Source organism: Hypanus sabinus, chromosome 1 (assembly GCF_030144855.1).
Source record: "Hypanus sabinus isolate sHypSab1 chromosome 1, sHypSab1.hap1, whole genome shotgun sequence".
Classification (NCBI taxonomy): Eukaryota; Metazoa; Chordata; class Chondrichthyes; order Myliobatiformes; family Dasyatidae; genus Hypanus; species Hypanus sabinus.
In genome coordinates this window covers 50,442,376-50,459,617 of record NC_082706.1, presented here as the reverse complement: position 1 = coordinate 50,459,617, position 17,242 = coordinate 50,442,376, and the positions used below count along the sequence as shown (strand labels likewise).

The following is a 17,242-nucleotide window of genomic DNA, read 5'->3' as shown; positions in this document are numbered from 1 at the left end:
GACCAGGGAATAGGAGCAGGAGCAGATCACATGGGCCAATCAATACTGAATCACCAGTATTATCACATGATCTAATCAGCCCCATGTGTCACAGTCCAATATGTGGATTCTGTATTCCGGTTTTTCCTTTTTCCCCTTGTTCCACTGGGAACTGATTGAGGCAGCTGATCCTCATTTCGGGATTGCAACATAAATAGCTCAGGGGTCCAGCTATTCCTTTAATCAGAATGCCCATCAGAAACCCAAACCAAGAAGCACAGCATCTGATACCCACACCAAGAAGTTCGTTATCAGAAACCTACACCGAGAAGTTCGTTATCAGAAACCTACACCGAGAAGTTTGTTATCAGAAACCTACACCGAGAAGTTTGTTATCAGAAACCTACACCGAGAAGTTCGTTATCAGAAACCTACACCGAGAAGTTCGTTATCAGAAACCTACACCAAGAAGCTCGTTATCAGTAACCTACACCGAGAAGTTCGTTATCAGAAACACAAACCGAGAGGCTCAGAAACATGTGACCTCAGCCAGTGCGGTAAGTCTGGACCATTATCAGAGCTACCAAGTATCGCAGACTCTAGGTTGTTTCTGTGTCCTGTGTCCAAGAAGAGTCCTGGCTCTGTGTCCTGTGTCCAAGAAGGGGTCAAGTCTAGACAGTTCTGAGTCTGAGCTTGACTCTGAGTTCCTGGTCAAGTCAAGCCCAAGTTCTTAGTCAAGCCAAGAGAAGACCCAGGCACTAAGTCCCTGCTAAGATCCTAGTTCCGACTCAGGACCTGAGTTCCCTGTCAACTTCAAGTTCCAAGTCCAAGTCCAGGTTTTCTGATTTGTTATTCTATGTCTAACCCCATGATGTTACTTCGTCCTCACTCCTTGGCTTCCCTAGTATTCTTAATAAACATAGTCCTCTTCATATTACTTCAGAGTCTGTCTTGCATTTTGGTCCCCTCCCCATGCCCTCTTGTGACACCATGTCTCACCTCCATTTCTGTTCCTGTCTCTTCGTGTCAATTCAGCCACATACAATCTTACACAGCCCTCCTGTTTGCTTATTGGATTCGATCAGGAACTTGTATTTTCTCTTGGCTTCATTCGTAGCATTTCGGTACTCAGATCTTTTTTCCTGTTATGGTTAGTGTTGCCTTGCTTGAACACTGAAATCCTATACATCAGTGAGGTGTATATCTCCTGGTTTATCACGAGTTTCAGGTATGGGAACATACAGACTGTCATCTTTGGTGCTCTGTCCTCAAAACACATTCTGATGGAAGTCCATGAATTTTGCAAGTAACAGTAAAGTATGAAGTATGGTAATCAGGAATATAACCATGAAAGTTATCTAAATGAACAGATTTTGATTAGCTGAGTAAGTGAGCTGAGGAGTGTCAATACTATTTAATATGATTAAAAGTGAGATTTTGCATTTGTGAAAGACAGATGAGGGTAGGGCTTTCAAAGCATAGGTTTGTGCCCTGGGTAATGATGTATAAGGACATTGCAGTTTTAAAGACATTGTGGCTGTGACTAAAGTTAAGTAATCTGTTCAGTTTTGGTCACACTGCGAAGATTACAAGATTGTTGCCAAGACTTCAGGGACAGATGTATACTGACAGGCTGGACAGGATAATACTTTATTCAATGTAGTGTTGGAGATTGAGAGGGGCTCTTATTGAGGTATATCAAATCATGACCAGTATAAATAGTGTGAATGTACTAAGTTCCACCCCAACCACCTCCCCCCCCACACATACATACACATGCTCATTAAACTGCCCCCAGAGCTGGGGTATCAGCGACTCAATGATGTAATTTTAAAGTGAGGGGGGAATTTTGATCGGAACTTGCGAGGAAAAAATCTTTATGAAAGGGACAGAATCTATTTAGAATGAGCTACCATTTTTTTCTGTGAAGTTATATAATAATTGTTAGTTACCCTAGAACAGGTACATGGTTTGGGAACAAGGAGGAAGTTCTGAATGTGAAGGATTTTGGATATAATAGATACAAAATTTCAATGAACATCACTAATCATCATTAGCTGAATTAGGGGTAGTTAAGATTGCTTCAACTTAAGAAATTGAATAATAGTTTTACTTTGTTTTAGGGACTTTCACCAAATCAAACATGAAGATACACAGCTGACTGAGTTCACCCAGTTCAACGATGGCTGTGGTCACTTCATTCAAGGGAAGGTGAATGATCTCAAAGAACAAGAGCCGTCATAGTATTGTTTAGCGCCAAATGACCAACCCCTATGACCATGATGCTTATCCCATTAGTTTTAATTAGTTCATGTCCCTCCTTTCATTTCCTATCCATGTACATGCTCAAACACTTTCAATTCATTGTACTGATAAAGGCCTCAACATTCAAGCTTGGATGTTCCTCCCAGATATTGTACACCCTCTTTGTAGAAAAACTTACTCATCTGAAGTTTCTTTCACTGTGCTGTGTTGGCACTTTCAAGATGCTCTGTAGTCTGGTCATGGAGCTAAGAATATTTCTTCTGGGATGGAGAGGAACTTGGAGTGAAAGAGTGGGACTCAGAGGTAGTAGTGCATATGGGGAGGTAATGTATGTGTTCAGCCCTATGTACTCAAGAATTAGTGGCCAAAGTAGTGTGCAATGAATTTTGTCTGAATACATGCAGAGCTGATTTCCCTATACACAGCTGAGCCCTTGATGTGGACTAGTATGTGTTCTCCTAATTTCTACTTCTTTAAGTCGGCAATCAATTCCTTGGTCTTACTGACATTAAGCATAAGGTTGTTGCTGCAACACTCAATCAGCTGATCTATCTCACTCCTGTATATCTCTGCATCAGCATCTGAGATTACAACAATAGCAGTTGTGTTGTCATTGGAGTTACAGATGAGTTTTGAGCCATATCTAACTACATAGTCATGAGTGTAGAGAGAGCAGAGCGGTGGACTAAACATGCTTCCTTGAGGTATGTCTGTGTCAGTGACAATGAGGTGAGATGCCATTGAGGGAGACAAAGAGGTCCAGGTTTTGAATCTTGTTGGTTTGTACTGAGAGTATTCAATGTGATTTCACTTTGTAAAACAATAAAACATGAAAACTTCCAAGGTGGAGTGAATACTACTTCATTCTCATTTTAAAATATTTTTTATTAATTATTGTTGAAGATCAACTAAAAAGATACATTAAGTCAATATGTCATTATGTATAATAAAGAATTAAATTAGCAAATAACTGATTAACAAAGCCAAGCAATATATCAATAATAAGAAGAAAAAATAAAGTGTTAAGAATATTTTTTGAAAGAAAAAGAAGGAAAAAAGAACCCCTACTAACTAACTAAAAAAACAAATGAAAAAGAAACAAAACACCAAAAACCATTGGGGAGAACAACCCCGGAGCTATAGATCATACAAGCTTCCATAAAAAAAAATCAATCCTCCAACTGAAATCCATTTAAGGAAAAATCAGAAAAAAAACATATTATTTAACTCAAATCAGATGATAGTATCGGGTGAATGAACCCCACCTTTTCCCAAAATAAAATTGAGAATCAAAAATTCACCTTCTGATTTTCTCCAAACGAAGACAAAGCATCATCTGAGAAAACCACTGTATCAAAGTAGGAGCAGAAGCATCTTTCCATTTCAACAAAATAGCCCTTCTGGCCAATAATGTAATAAATGCAATTACATATTGGCCTGGTAGAGAAATACCATGAATATATTGAGGGATTATACCAAATAAAACTGTCAATTTATCAGGTTGTAAATTAATTTTTGAAACTTCAGAAATTGTAGAGAAAATAAATTTCCAAAAATGTTTCAATAAAGAACACAACCTAAACATATGTGTCAATGAAGCTGTCTTGGTTTTAGATCTACCACACTGACTATCAAGATTAGGAAATATTTTAGGCAGTCTGTCCTTTGTCAAATAGTAATGATGTACAATTTTAAATTGAATTAAAGAGTGACTGGCTTAAATCAAAGAAGTTAACCAACTTCAAAATCCGCAATTCTATTATCAGGGTTATGTTAAGCTCTCCCAATCTTGCTTAATCTTACGTGAAGGGCAATTGTGCGGTTGTAACAATAAATTATAAATTTTCCTAATTAAGCCCTTCACTAAAGGATTCATTTTAAAAATAATATCTAACAGGTCAGAATCCTGTATATATGGAAAATTACATAAGTATTTTTGTAAGAAGTGTCTGATCTAAATATATTGCAGGATATGTGAATACGAGAGAGAGCATTTTGTTACAAATTTCTCAAAATACATCAGCTGGCCATCTTGGAACAGACCTGTGAAGAAATAAACTTCTTTATTCCTCCAAAGAAGAAAGGTAGGATCACTTAATGAAGGTTTAAATAAATAATTTTGATAAATTAAACTAAAAAGTTTAAATTTTTTGGAATTAAAAAATTATGAAACTGCAACCAAATTTGCAATGATTGCTTAATCACAGGATATAAATTTAAATTAGTAATTTTGGCCAGTTGTACAGGTAGAGAAGCTCCTAATAATGAGGTTAAGTGAAACTGTTTCACAGCATTCAATTACCAAATCAGCCCAAGGTGGCCGTTCATTTCTACTGCCCAATATAACCAAAAACACAGATAACGTATATTAACAGCCCAATGAGACATTCTTAAATTAGGCAAAGCAAGACCTCCATCTTTTTTTAATTTTTGTAAATGATATTTACCAATTCTTGATGTATTATTATTCCAAACAAAAGATGAAATAATAGAGTCAACCTGATCAAAAGACTTAGTTAAAAATATAGGGATATTTTAAAATACATATAAATTTTTTTGTAAAATCACCATCTTATCTGCATGAATTCGCCACTAATGAAAGTGTAAGTGGATTCCATCTACAAAATAATTGCTTCATAAAATCCACTAAAGGAACCTGATTAGCTTTAGAAACGTCTTTACGATTTTTAGTGATTAATAATATTTAAATATTTAAATGTCCGTATCTCTGAAAGGAATGTCTTCATATATAGAAGCAGAATCATTTAGGGGAAATAATTCACTTTTGTGAATGTTTAGCTTATGTCTCGAAAACTTTCCAAATTCATTTAATAGTTTCAATAAACTAGGAATGGATTCTTCAGAATTTGAAATATAAACTAAGAGATCGTCAGCATAAAGGGAGATCTTATGAACAGTCCCATTTATGAGAATTCCATGAATATCTTTAGCTTCATGAAGTGAAATAGCCAAGGGTTCCAGTACCAAATTAAATAATGAAGGACTTAATGAACATCCTTGTCTCGTACCCCGTGAGCTCGCCAGCGTTAATCAAAAAATAGCGGTGGCAGAGACTCGCATTGAGAAAGTGAAAGATCACGTTCAAAACATGGAACGGATACTGAGCAAGACAATAAAAATCTTACATCACCAAGAAGGTGAACTGCTTGATCTGGAGGGAAGATCACAACGGAAAAATATCAGAATCTACAATGTTCCTGAAGGAGCGGAGGGCCAGTCTATGACAGAGTTTGTTGGAAAGTTACTGTGGGACACATTGGAACTTCCCCTGGCTATGAAGCTGGAAGTCGAAAGTGCGCCCCAAGCATTAGTCCCAAAACCTACCCAGGATAGAAAGTCACGCTCAATTATAATTAAATTCCTTTGGTACAGCACCAAGGCGGAGATTCTACGAAGGGCCTGGGGTAAGCAGAGAATGTTTTTAGAGGATAAATTAATAAATTTCAGCCAAGATTACCACTCCACGTTCCTCAAGAAACACAAAGAATACTCCGAAGTAAAGCAAGCATTAAAGCAAAATAAGATTAAATTTCAAACTCTGTACCCTGCTAACCTTCGAGTGTTTTATGACAATGGAATGCAGTTGTACCAGACAGTGGAAGACTACAGATATGAAGGCCAGAGGGTTGGCCATCAATGTGAGCAAAACAAGGGAAAGCCCAGCTGAGGAATTATCCCACTCAGCTTGGGAAATAGTGCGAGAAACGAGAAGGAAGGAGACGGGAGGAAGCCGAAAGAAACATATCAGGAAGAGAACGGGAGTTTCCCAAAGACCCACTTCAGAAGAGCCATAAGGTTTGGCTAACTTTAAAAATGTTGAGAAGCTAAACAGAAGCAAAAGAACATGGTGATTTACCTATTTTGAGAAATACTTATTATAATGTGGATTTTATATTACTTAGTTGTTATTCTTTATTCGCTCACTTACTCCTTTTTCCCCACCAAAATGAGAATATATATATATATATACACATGTATATGTATGTGTGTATATGTGTATATATGTATATATGTGTATGTGTGTATATGTATGCAAATATATATATTTGTGTGTGTGCATGTGGTTATATGCATACATATATATATATGTGTGTGTGTGTGCGCGCGTGTGTGTGTATATATAGGAGGAGTACATGGAAATCTTTTCTGTGTAATGGATTTGTTCACTGACCTTTATGAATACTGCAATGGGGGCCCTCAACTCACAAATAAGAGGGGTTATCCCCAACAGCTAGACATTTCCTCTAGCTCAATGCAGGGACATTTACTAGAGACCTCAGCCATGGAATCACATGTTCGTTGCCATTTTTGTTATTATTTGAGTTGCTTGGTTCTTATTTGTTCAAGGAGTAGATCGATTAAGTTTTATTCTGATAATATCAATGATACATTGACAGATAAATACAGATGGCTAAGGACAAAGTAAAATTCATTTCTTTTAATGTAAATGGACTATTAAATCTAATCAAATGTAAGAAAATTTTATCCAAAATGTGAAAAGGACAAGCCTATGTAGTATATTTACAGGAAACTCATTTAAGTGATAATGAGCATAAAAAAAACTTAAGAGAATGGGCTTCAGTAATCTGTTTTTCTCCTCATATAAATCAGGACATAGGAGAGGAGTTGCTATTCTTATCTAAAGTAAGCTAAGTTTTGAAAAAAAATTCAAAATGGGAGATAAAGAAGGCAGATATATTCTGGTAAGGGGGAATATAGATGGCATTTCAGTTACTCTATTGAATAGATACACACCCCTGGGAAGTGATATTGTTTTCTCTCAGAAAATTACTGATATTATGGTAATGGAAAGAGAAGGTCTCCTGAAATATGGAGGAGACTTAAATTTACAATTACAACCAAACTTAGACTCTTCCAATAGAAAAACCTATGAAACAAAATCTTTACATAAGAAAGTTAATACACTTTTTGAGGATGTTGGTTTAATTGATATATGGAGGGACCTTTTCCCTGACAGAAGGGATTACACTCATTATTCTGCTCCACATTCTGTATGTACAAGAATAGACTATTTCATAACATTTGGAAAAGACAAAGACAAAATAAACACCTGTGGAATTGGGACAATAGATGTAAGTGGCCATGCACTGACATACTTACCTGTTGATTTTGACCTACAACTAAAGAATACTATTTGGAAACTAAATTCAAGTCTACTCATTGATCCGTACTTTAAGGAGCAAATTAAAAAGTTGGAACAAATTGGTCTCTACTTGGATTTTAATGATAATGGAGAGGTTTCACCTCCTATTTTATGGGATACTCTGAAGGCGGTCTTGAGGGAAAATTATAGCGATATCTTCATATAAGAAAAAAATAAGGAAAAAACATTAGAGGAATTACAAAATAGGCTGAAGGAACTAGAGAATGAACACAAATTGAATTTGGCACAGGATACATTAGGGGAAATTAAAAGAATTAGGACTGAAATATGTAATTTGGCTACACAAGAAATCAGGAAAGAAATGTTTCTTAAACAGAGACGTTATGAAAGTGGATTGAAATCTATGAAAATACTGGCGTGGAAACTAAAAAAAAAAAGATAGCAAAAAATACAATTCATAGAATTAGAGACCCAAGAATGAAAATTATAGAAAAATAAGCTAAGTGAAATTCAAGAAGCTTTTGAAGTGTTTTACAAAACTCTATATTCCAAAGTTATAGGGGGAAGCATAACCCAAATTGACACCTTCTTGAATTCTCTAGAGTTACCCACTTTAAACAAAGAACAAAATAGAAGGATTACTGCTGACATAACTGAAGTTGTATTAAAAGCTGCAATTAGTAGGCTTAAATTAACCAAGTCACCAGGATCAGATGGGTCTATGGCAGAGTGGTACAAAGAATTTTAAAATGAGTTAATTCTTGTTTAACTCCCCACACTGAACTGGCCTCTAAAAAAGGCACAAATGCCACCCAGTTGGAAGGAAGCGATAATCTCAGCTATACTGAAAGAAGACAAGGATAAAATGGAATGAGGGTCATTTAGACCAATATCCATTCTGAATTTAGATTATAGGTTATTTACCTCCATCGTGGCCAAACGATTAGAGGAGTTTCTTCCCATACTGATACGTAATGATCAGACAGGTTTTATACAACAACACAAGACTCAAGACAATATACGAAGGACACTTCACATTATGGATAATATACAAAAAAATAAAATCAAAGCAATAGTGACAAGAGTGGATGCTGAAAAAACATTTGATTGGGTTAATTGGAATTTTCTTTACAGAGTTTTACACAGATTTGGTTTCCAAGACAACATTATTAAAAATATACAGACACTTTCTGACAATCCTTCTGCTAGGATTAAAATAAATGGATATTTATCAAGTAGTCTTACCATAGAAAGGGGCACGAGACAGGGTTGTGCATGGTCACCACTATTCTTCATGTTATATCTGGAACCATTACCTCAATACATCAGACAAAATGAAGATATCAGGGAAATTACTATTAAAGGGACAAAGCATAAATTGGCTTGTTATGCAGATGACATTTTGACCTATCTAGGGCAACCAACATATGCTTTAGCTAAATTGATGCAGTCGTTTGAACAATATGGTCAATTATCAGGATACAAGATCAACATAGCTAAAACCCAATTACTTTCATATTACTATAGCCCACCAAGAGAAATTGAAAGTTGATACCCCTGGGCAAGGCACACAGAGTCTTTCAAGTATTTGGGCATCATTATGCCAAAAGATTTGGCAAAATTATCAGAATGTAATTATCAGCCTCTATATAAAAAAAAATAAGTAAGATGTGGCAGAATGGAGCCTGATTCCTTTTTTCAGTCTCAGTTCAAGGATTGAGTCTATTAAAATGAATATACTGCCCAGACTGTTATATCTCTTTCAGACCCTACCAATAGAGACTAATCAAAATCAATTCAATGAATGGAACAAGATGCTATCAAGGTATATTTGGCAGGGTAAAAGGCCTAGAGTTCATCTCAAAACCTTGCAATTAGCAAAGGAAAAGGAGGAATGGGGCTTGCCTTCTCTTAGAGATTATTATTTGCAGCACAGTTGAGAGCTGTGATATGTAGGTGCAACCCATCATATGATACTCAATGGAATAACAGTTCTTTGTAACACAATGAAAGAAGAAACACTGTTCCATTTAGAAATGTTTAAAGAGAAACACTTATTAGAAAAACAGGATTTTTATTGGTGTTTACAGATGCGACAATATGTTAATAAGATGCTTAAAAATGTAACCAAGGCAAATACATGCTTGATAGAGCTCTTTAGAAAAGCATATAATTCAGATCATGGTAGTAGAATCATTTCAAGCATGTATAATGGGTTGTCAAATCTTAAAACACATTCGACTTCATACATTAAAACAAAATGGGAGAAGGAAGGAGGGATAATTATATCTGAGGAAGAATAGACAACAATATGGAGATATCAATGGAAGTGCTACCAATTCACAGAAATGGAGGGAGTTTGGATAGAAAAACTGGATAAGATATTTTATTACACTCTCTCAGAAATCCCATTATTATAGTAACCTCCCTGTTTGCTGGAGAAATTGTGAAAATCAAAATGCAAATCATTATCATATTTTTGGGAATGCCCTGTTATCAAAGACTATTGGAGGGGGATACACAATGCCCTACAAGACATCTTCAAATGTGAAATACTCTTGCAGAGTAAGTCCATATATTTTGGATATATACCACAAGAAAGGTTGAAAAGAGATATAGATTTAATGAATATACTGTTGGTGGCTGGTAAAAAGACTCTTACTAGGAAATGGTTATCACAGGAGAGCCCAACTTTAAATGCATGGATGGAAATTACAATGGACATTTACAAAATGGAGAAGATAACAGCATCTGTTAATCATAAGCTGGAACAATTTGATTCATACTGGGAAAAATGGTTTAACTACATAATGCCTCATAGGCCTGATTTTATTCTCACAAATCAATGAATCTTTTGTAAAAAAAAAGATCACTCCCTACATGTACATAGTTCTTTCCTTTTGCTTGTTTTTTTCTTTCCACTCTTTTCTATAAGTGTATACACAGATAAATAATTTGTGGAGATTTTGTGATATATATGATTATATGATATATATGTACAATGTCTGAAATACATCTTAAGGAAATGTTTGTTTGATGAACTTCAATAAAAAAATAAATTACAGAAAAAGATGAATACATGACATTTAACAGTCTCCGTGTAACGGCCCTTTACGAAACCTGTTTGGTCTTGAGAGATAATTTTAGTTAAAATGTCCTCCAGCCGATTATTAGCCGTTATTTTTTGAAAGAATTTTAGCACCCATATTTAATAATGAAATAGCACAGTATATAAAGCACAGTCAGTAGATTCTTTATCTTGCTTAAGAATTAAAGAAATAGAAACTTCATAAAATGTGGGAGGTAACTCTCCTATCAAAAAAGAATCTTTAAGCATTTCCAACATATAAGATGAGAGCAATTCTTCAATTTTTTTATAAAATCCTGTAGAATAACTATCCAGTCCAGCAGCCTTACCAGACTGCATTGAAAAAAATAGCTTTCTGAATTTTACTTTCAGTAATAGGAGCATCAAGAGTTTGTTGACCTTCAACAGAAATTCAAGGAAAATTGATCTTTTGTAAAAAGGCATTCATTTTAGAGGAATCAACGGGAAACTGAGATATATACAAGTCTTGAAAAATTTTAGTAATTTCTTCATAATTACATGCTAAACTACCATCTCCCTTACAAATTTTTAAAATTTGTCTTTTAGCTCTAGCTGCTTTTAATTGAGATGCTAATAGCTTATTATTTTTATCTCCAAACACATAAAATTGACTTTTCAATTTAAACAAATTTCTTTCAATAGCATAAGTTAATAATAAATTATATTGTGATTGGAGTTCAACACTTTGTTTAAATAAATCCATTTTAGGACAGATTGCATAAATATTATCTATGCCTTTAATTTGTTTGGAAATCTTTCTATCTGTTTTTTTCTGTTTCTTAAGCTTAGCTGAATAGATTATCTGACTGCACAAATATGCTTTAAATGCATCCCATATAATCAATTTTGACACATCTTCCATATTATTAAAAAGAAAACAAATCTTTTATCTGAGTCTTAATAAATTTGACAAAGTCCGGACTATGTAATAAATTTTCAGGAAACCGCCAAGGCAAATTTGCAATAAAGACATCATTCATTTCAAAAGCTAAGTATAAATGTGCATGATCCAATAGAGCTATAGTATTGTATTCACATTTCTGGACTTTGAACAAAAATCGGGGGTTCATAAAGTAATTGATTCTCGAATATTTTTTGTGAACATGTGAAAAGAAAAGAATAATCTCTATCATTAGGATGTAAATGTCTCCAACTCCAACCAGGCTAAAATCAATTAAAAAAGAGTTAATAAATGATACAGAACAACTCGAACACTGCTGATTGGTTGAACTCTTGTCAATCAAAGGATTTAACAACATATATTCATTTAAATCCAGCAATAAGGTAAATACATTTTTTAAAAGTGAAGGATCACCTATATATAGGTCCTTATAGGTTAACCAGAACAATTTTTCTATTACAAATTGTTCCTTTAACAATTAAAATCTACCATTAATATCTGACACAATGTCTTCTTGGATAAATGTAATATTAGCTTTAATAAAAATAGATACTCCCTTTGTTTTATTTTGACAAGTAGCATGAAATTGAAGGCCCTTCTATATTTAAAAATATTCAATTTTGATCGCCCATTTTGATATGCTTTTCTTGAGCAAATATTATATCAGGTTGGAATCGATTAATGATTTTAAAATTCTTCTTTGGCTTAATAGGATTATTCCACCTACATACGTTCCAACGTATAAGGTTTATCTGTTTAGTTGCCATAAAAAATTATTTTATTTAACACATGAATACACGCATACCAGCGTCAGCTAATCAAAACTGTCAGTGATACATATAACCATATACAAAACATGCATGCACTGGAACTCTGTAATGGGAAAAAAAACAGAAAAAAAAACTTAAAATTAATCATACAGTTAATCCTATAAATCAAAACTAACCCCAATCCTCCCACCACCCCAAAAAGCCCAAAATTCAGAAAAAAAAGTCAAAATGCTTCACCATAGAGTCAAAAAGAGAGAGACTCCGCGAGCTGCTGATTTTATAATACTGGTTTTAAAAAGCTTTCCTTAATTCCTCCCCCCATTTACAAAGAAAACAATGTATAGCCCTAAAATAGAGAAACCCTGCAGAAGTTAAAAAAAAATTTGCTAAATATAAAAAGCCAAACACTACAAAGCAACACAGCACCATATCAAGTCATGTTAACTGGTTCTTCTGCCCAGTTACAGGCCTTGCTTCTAACATATATATATATGCAACTTAAATATCAATTTGCTTTGATGCCTTCCATTGCTTTACAGATGTGCAGGAACAATGGACACTGGTGAGGCTGAATAATCATTAAAACATGGAACAGATTCCCAGCTGAAATGGTTAATATAAGAGGGCACAACTTTACGGTGATCAAAGGAAAGTATAGGGATCTCAGAGAAGTTTTTTTTTTATTGAACAGTGGGTACATGGGAAAATCTGCCATGGGTAGTCATAGAAGCAGACACAGTAAGGACATTTAAGAAACTCTTAGACAGGCTCATAATGAAAGACGAATAGAATTCTCTACAAGACAGAAGCATTAGATTAATTGTGAAGTAGATTGAAAGGTAAGCAGAACATCATGGGCCAAAGGGCCTGTACCGTGCAGCTTTTCTCTACAACATCTAGCTTCCCATATCCAGCATAAAAGTTCAGAGAAAAGAGTGTTTATACTTAATTCTCAAAAACACGCCAGGGAATGCAGAAAATATTTCCAAAGATGCCAAAACAATAAAATTAAACAAAAAGATAAATGCCTATGTGCTGTGTGCATACATCTACTGATGCTTCTGGACACATCATCAGTGATGTTCCTGGAATCATTGGGTGTTTTGGGTCTTTCAACATCATACACCCTTCTCCAGGTGACCCAGCCAGGGCTGATCAGACCCCAGCTTGTGTCTAGATGGCTAGCTACACATGACTCCATGGCTCCCCTCTCTTGAACCACAGCCACCTTGAGGCCCTCTCTGCCGCATCGGTGGTACTGCGGATGGCTCTCCTCTTCCTCTCTCCTTCGAGGCCCAAATTGCTGTAGGCTCTGGCTAAGGAACGAGCTGAGAATCCCCGACAACCAACTTCCACTGGGAGACACCTCGCTCTCCATCCAGCCTGCTGGCAGTTGCTGACCAGTCCTGCATACTTAGATAGCTTCCTTTCAAAGGCTTCTTCCAAATGATCTTCCCATGGGACTGTCAGCTCCAGCAACACCACCTGCTTCGTAGACTCAGACACAAAGACAATGTCTGGTCGCTGGGTGGTGGCTGTGATATGGTCGGGGAACCTCAACTGCCTTCAGAGGTCCACCAACAGCTGCCAGTCCCTTGCAGAGGTCAGGATACCTGCCGATGTTCTTTTGGCGGGTATTGGCTGCTCCCTAGCTCTTACAAAGGCAATGGTATGCTTGGAAGGTCAGGACCGCTTCGCCCACTCCACACCTGCACTGATGGCTTCAGCGATGGTCTTCAGGACCTGATCATATCTCCATCAGTACCGTCCCGCACCAAGTGCCCTTGTGCAGCCACTGAGGATGTGCTCCAGGGTTCCTCACTTGGAACCCAGTGGGCATGCAAATGACTCTGCTTTGCCCCATGTGTGCAGGTTTGATGGGCTTGGAAGCCCATCATACACTGCCTGGATGAGAAATTGGATGCGGCTGGCTCAGCTTTCCAAAGCTCAGCCCAGGTCACTCTCCTCTCCACCGCATTCTCCCATCTTGTCTAAGCTCCCTGTTGCTTCATTCCCACTGCCTTGCAGATTCTCATCTCCTCCACTGCTGCTGTCACCTGCTCCTGAACTAGATGGCACCTTTCCTTCCCTCTGATGGTGTCCATTTTGAGAGTTGGAAAGGATCCTTGCCCAGCTCTGCCTCGTGTGACCGCTCCCACCAGCCTCCTGTGACGCAGCCTTGCCTCTGCTTCCTGAACAGCTTCCTCTGCCCTCCACTTCCTGCCAGTCCTCACTTGGATCCCTGCTCGAGCCTCCTTCTGATCACTTGAGTCCCTTTACTATATCACTTCTCTGGCTCTTGTAACTTTGAATTCCTCCTCCAGGGATTTGAAGGGCAGTTGCAGTTTATTGTGGTGTCCATAGAGGGCGATGCTGCTCAGACTCCTTGGCAGCCCCAGCCATCTCCTGAGGTGCTTGCTGACCCTCCTCTCTGAGGTTTCGACTGTTGAGTTCGAACTGCATAGATGGGGAGGGGCCACAGGATTCTGGGGAGAATGCCATGCTGATACACCCAGGCTTTGAACTTCCCAGGTAGGCCAGACTTGTCCTCAGATTTCAGCCAGCCATACAACTCAGTGCAGGTCACCTGAATGGATGCCGTGTCCCTTAGAGAGCTGTCCAAAACCCTACCTAAGCTCCTGACTGGCTTTTCTGTGATGGTTGGGATGGCTGAACCTGCGATGCTGAACCGCAACTCGTTTTCCACCTTGCCTTTCCTCAGCACCATTGATTTTGATTTGGCTGGTTTGAAATGCATCTGGGCCCACTCCACCAGCTTTTCGAGCCCCTGAAGAATCCACCGACAGCCTGGGACTGATTCTGTGGTGACTGTGATGTCATCCATGAATACCCTGATGGGTGGTTGCTGTTGAGCAGAATTCATTCTGGGCCCTCTGCACTCCGTTTCAGCAGACTTAGTGAGCATGTTCATGGCTAGGGAGAACAGTGTCACTGAGATAGTGCACCCTGTGATGATGCCAATCTCCACCTTGTGCCAGCTTGATGTAATTTCTACTGAAGTTGCTGTAATAGTCAGCAATAAGGTCTCTGATTCTGCTGGGGACGTGATATTTGATCAGTGTGAGCTGCACCAGCTTTTGCGGAATGGAGCCATATGCATTTGCCAGGTCGAGCCACAGCACTGTCAGGTTGCCCTTGTTCTCTGTGGCCTCCCTGATAAGCTGTCACCACACTGCTGTGCTCCAGACAGCCCGGCATCCCTAAAATTCCACCCTTCTGGACTGATGTATCGATATAGGTGTTCTTTGCTAGGCAGGTGCACAGCCTATTGGAAACAGCGCTGAAGATCTTTGCCTCAACACACAGCAGGGAGATGATGTGGAACTGGCCTATCTGGGTGACGTTTTCCTCCTTTGGGATCCATACCCCTTCAGCCACTCTCTACTGATCTGGGATCTTCCCCCTTCTTCAGAAGACTCACAGAATCTTCCACAGATGCAACAGGAGCTTTGGGCAGTTCTTATACACTTTGTACGAGGTGCTGTTTGGTCTTAGAGCTGAGCTTGGTTTTCAGATGTTGGTCTATCTTCCTCAAAACAGGCCAAATTTCAACTGTGCTTCTGCCCCAGCAACTCTTTGGTGAACTTGGAGGGGTTGGTGATAAAGGCAGCACGTTTCTGGGCCTTTCATGATGCCGTCTCCGATGCCACTCTGCCCGGCAGAGAACCCTGATCTTCTTTCATAGTATGCACATCAGTTGGGCCAAGCCGATGTGCTCCTCTTCTCCTGTCTTCTTGTACTGGGACTTCAGTGCTTTCATCTCCTGCCTAATGTTGTGGATCCTCAACGCTTTTTGGTTCTTTGAATAAGATGTTCTGGACCCTTTCTTCTCCTCTTCTCTGAACCATTCAGCTGCAATACTGACCATGATTGTCATCGTGGCTTGCAGCTTCCTATCGACCCCTCCCTTCGCCGTCACCTCCAGATTTTTGTTGACATCTTCGTTAAACTGTTTCCACAGTGGTGTCATGTTAGCTGCAGGTCGGTTGATCCGCTTCCTGCTAGAATTGATGTTAGGAGGATTAGTTTGCAACACTTGGAGGTTCTGGGCACAATGGGGTGATTCTGGGCCTGGCACCTCCTTTGTCTCACCAGGTTGGACACCTGTGCATTGTGCTGCTCCTGCTCCCACTAGACACTTCATCTTTGCTTGGTGGATCTTCAGACCGCGATCGTTCTTGCAGATTTTGCCACATGCACACTGTTTGCTCACAGTCGCTTGTCCATTGCCTGGGTCTGTTGCTGTTGTATCAGTCCGACGAGGGTGCTCGTCCTCCACCCCCCCCCCCTCGGGCACCACCGGGGGGTATCATAGTAGCTCTTGTAGGGGTCCTCCTCTCAGAGGACAGAGATTGTGTTGCCAGCCCGGTCTGCCCCGGTTCCTGTCTCTCTGAGCTGTCACTGACTCTCCAATCATCACCATTCTTTTTGTGGTTGTCACCCAGTCTTTCCTGGCTGTCACTGATAAACTCAGGGTGTAAGCTGTGTGCATACATCTACTGATGCTTCTAGACACATCATCAACGATGTTCCTGGAATCATTGGGTGTTTCGGGTCTTTCAACATCATACACCCTTCTCCAGGTGACCCCAGTCGGGGCTGATCAGACCCCAGATTGTGTCCAGATGGCTAGCTACACATGACTCCATGCCTCCTCTCTCTTGAGCCACAGACACCTTGAGGCCCTCTCTGCCACATCGGTGGTACTGGGATGGCTCTCCTCTTTCTTTCTCCCCCGATGCCCAAATTGCTGTAGGCTCTGGCTAAGGAATGGGTTGCGAAACCCCTACAACCAACTTCCACTGGGAGACACCTCGCTCTCCATTCAGCCTGCTGGCAATTACTGACCAGTCCTGCATACTTGAGAGCTTCCTTTCAAAGTCCTCTTCCAAATGATCTTCCCATGGGACTGTCAGCTCCAGCATCACCACCTGCTTCGTTGACTCAGACACAAGGACAATGTCTGGTCGCTGGGTGGTGGCTGCGATATGGTCGGGGAACCTCAACTGACTTCCGAGGTCCAGCAACAGCTGCCAGTCTCTCGCAGAGGT

General features: G+C 38.9%; 1 pseudogene; it reads right to left on the bottom strand.

Moving 5' to 3' along the window:
- Window positions 1-13,370: 13,370 nt before the first annotated feature.
- Window positions 13,371-16,335, bottom strand: LOC132400083 (uncharacterized; annotated as a pseudogene).
- Window positions 16,336-17,242: the final 907 nt, after the last annotated feature.